General features: G+C 34.1%; 1 protein-coding gene across 1 annotated transcript in view; it reads left to right on the top strand.

The window, feature by feature from the left end:
• Nucleotides 1-3,470, top strand: part of LOC106873751 (leucine-rich repeat protein SHOC-2-like) — a 705,478-nt gene that overhangs the window by 138,453 nt on the left and 563,555 nt on the right. The window lies entirely within an intron of this gene.

Raw genomic sequence — 3,470 nt, 5'->3', positions numbered from 1 at the left:
TATATATATATATATATATATTGTGCGTGTATGTGTATATATGTATATATTTATGAGTGTGTGTGTGTGTTTGTGTCTGTGTTTGCCTCCCTCCCCATTGCTTGACAACCGATTTTGATGTGTTTTGTGTCCCTGTAACATAGCTGTTCAGCAAAAGAGACTGATAGAATAAGCACCAGGCTTAGAGAGAATAAGACGATGGGTCAATTTCTTCCACTAAAGGGTCATGCTCCAGCATGGCCACCGTCAAATGACTGAAACAGGTAAGACAATAAAAGAATACGTGAAAATTGTTCCGTACCACTAAACCAAGAGGGTTCTCTGAATCTGTACGATGTATTCTAAGGCTAAATAGTAATTCTGTTTACATTTGTGTAACTGAGATATTTTGGTTGGATTATATAGTTATATTCTGTAACTGTCGCAACATACTTTTCTACTGTAGGCACAAGTCCTGAAATTTTTGTGGGGAGAGGGCCAGTTGATTAGATCGACTTCAGTATGCAACTGGTACTTAATTTATCGTCCCCAAAAGGATGAAAGGCAAAGCCAACCTCGGTAGAATTTGAACTCAAAACATAAAAACGGACAAAATACCGCTAAGCATTTCACCTGGCGTGCTAATGATTCTGCCAGCTCTCTGCTTTTAACTGTCACAATATAGAAACATTTTTCATGGGTCCAGCTAGTATTTTGTAATTTCAGGGCCTATGTTTTGCGGGTTTATTTAAATTTTTCGTTCTATTGAATCTGGGGCCTGGTTGTACTGTGTTCTCCCTTAAAAAAAAAAGGAGTTGTGATAGTATGCCCACATTTCATGTTTTCTATTCATATTATGTCACATAGAGTGTTAGCCTCCTTCCCATCATCGTTTATGCTTTTTAGGCCATTTGGGATGTTTCAGATTGCTGGTCATTAACTGTAGATTTTTTAATCTTCTATGCTGTCTATTTGCATTATGACTTTATTTTGTCTGTTTTTTTCTTTGTCTTTCTCCACATGTATTTATCCATCTAGGTTATTTGGTATAATGGATTGGTAGTTGTTTTCTGTATCCTGTGTATTTGTTTGTGGTAGAATCATGTTTTGCAATTGTAGCATATAGGTTTCTTGTTTGCATTTGGGATTATCTTGAGGCTGTTTCCAGATGTACTTTTGGACGACTGGAAGCCTGATAGCTTTATGTGATTCCTCTGCTTGATTATCATATTTTTCTTTGATTTGTCTGTATTTTTTTGTAGTGGTTTTGTTTTCATAATGGATTTTTCCCTAAAGATTTTTTTATAATTAATGTACCACTCTTGTTGTTTTCCCCCACATTGGTGTCTTCCTTCCGTAGTTGTAGTTTTTCTTGACTTTGACTATCACTTCTTTTTGAGATTTCAGCAAAAATGATTTCATCAGTTGTTTTCAATTTTCCTTCATGTTGTACTTTTTATGATCGGAGAAGGGATATTTCTGTTTCCAGTCAGCATAATGCTAAGTTTGTACATATCGTTGTCTCTTCTAGTTTGTCACCCTTTATTTCTCTAATGAGTTTTCTGGAGAGGATGAGATTTTCTTTGTTTTGCCAATTTTGGTGGGTGTTGGCTATGCCATTACATCAAACGCTTTTTCAATATGCATGTTTGTGCTAACTTAGAAGTTATTCCAGAGTTGTGGTTTCATTGGTTTTTGTTTTTGTATATCAACTTCTGTTTCTTTCTCATAAGTATGTATGTATATATATATATATATATATATATATGAACATATAGTAGTAAATAAGTACAATCAAGGGATCCAATGTAAGAAGCTAGTAAGCTTCGAGCATGAATGCAGCTGGTGTAGATGACAAAAGGTAGGCAATATACAATAAAATGACAAATTTTGGTAAGCTGACAGTCACTGTACAACTCAAGGTTTAACAAGTAACATTATAGAAAATGCGGACAAAAATCCTAGAAAGTAAGGAATGGAACATGTAAAACACTAACAACAACTGTTTCATAGCAAAGCAATGCTTGTTATATAAGTTGTAACATACACACAACTAGCATAGCCAATCTTCAGGTCCTATTACTATAAACTGTTTACATTGTCACATGGAGATGAACAAATGAATTATCAATCTAGCCACAGCATGAATAGCAAGTTGAAAAAAGAAAAAAAAATCAAAATCAAATGATTAATGAAAGTATTAGTTAGAGAATAGAGGTCACCCTAAAAGGAAATAAAGTGGGAGGAAAAAGATGTTAGGTAGAGGGGAAGGGGAGGTGGGGAGGACTAGCAATAAAATTCCTTTACACTAAGGCATCACAGAGATAGTAGGAAACAATGAACTGATTGTGTAAAAGTTCTAAACAGCTAACTTTGATAAATTATTGGGTAATTTATACTGACAAGGGTAAAGGCCAACTAGGGAGTTATAAAGGTCACCAATAGAATTTATGTGAAGAAAAAAAAAATTTAATATCTTACATATAATAAAATGCAATGTGTGTCCATGCTTGGGGGAAAGAGGCAGGGGCAGTAAAGTATGCAAACAGCCTTCAGAGAGTCTGCTTTGAAAGACACTGGTGTCTTACTCAAAATAAAACCGCACATTTTAATTGTAAATTGTATTTATTTTATCAGTTTCAACATACACACTCACACACACATATAAATGTCTGTGTGAAATTAAGTATTAAGCACTTTTGTTTTCATAATATATAGATGTTATGTGAAGATCTTTGGCCAGTTTTGTGTGGCAACTTAAGGAAGATAAAAATAAATTTAACATAATTTGGTCCATAGGAAGGCACGCAAAACTATATATCTTTTCAAGGAGATGCTGACTCTGCTGTGAGGAATATTTGTCTATTCCGTGGACCATTAATAGAATTTCTGAAAGACTCTCAAGATGCTTACATGCATATAAATGCACTTTCGCACAGTGCAGTGGGAATGAATTTGAGTAACTGTTAACATGGTTCACTTTAAGGTATGGATAAATTAAATTTAGCTTTAACTTCCCCATTCTTATAAACACCAAGTAGCTGTTTAACTCGCCATGTGAATGTATGTGTGCTAAACTACACGTGTATATATGCTTACATCTGTCGTACACTTTCATTTAGACATATTGAGTGGTTTTAAAAAATGCCAAAAATAAATGTGTAAATACACGTATACAAAATAAAATATGTGGCATGAAGAATTAGCTTATGATAATCTCTCTCAACAAAGCACATGAACAAACTAAGATTTTGAAATTTTATGCTGTCATTTTATTCCGTCGCTATATGCAGCTGATTAGATGCATCAGAACCAGTGCTGTCACATGTTGCAATGTTGCCACACATGCAAAATTGCTGTTTAACCTTTTCACACTTATTACAAAATAAAACTCATAAATCTGGGGTCTCGTACAGCAGGTCTCCCGTTGTGGTATTTTTTTTTTGTGTTCTTCGTTTTTGTTTTTTTTTTGTATTTACTATATATATATA

The sequence above is a fragment of the Octopus bimaculoides genome, chromosome 15 (assembly GCF_001194135.2).
Source record: "Octopus bimaculoides isolate UCB-OBI-ISO-001 chromosome 15, ASM119413v2, whole genome shotgun sequence".
In the NCBI taxonomy this organism is placed as follows: domain Eukaryota; kingdom Metazoa; phylum Mollusca; class Cephalopoda; order Octopoda; family Octopodidae; genus Octopus; species Octopus bimaculoides.
Note: the sequence above shows the minus strand (reverse complement) of the source record. Positions and strands in the feature narration are given on the sequence as shown.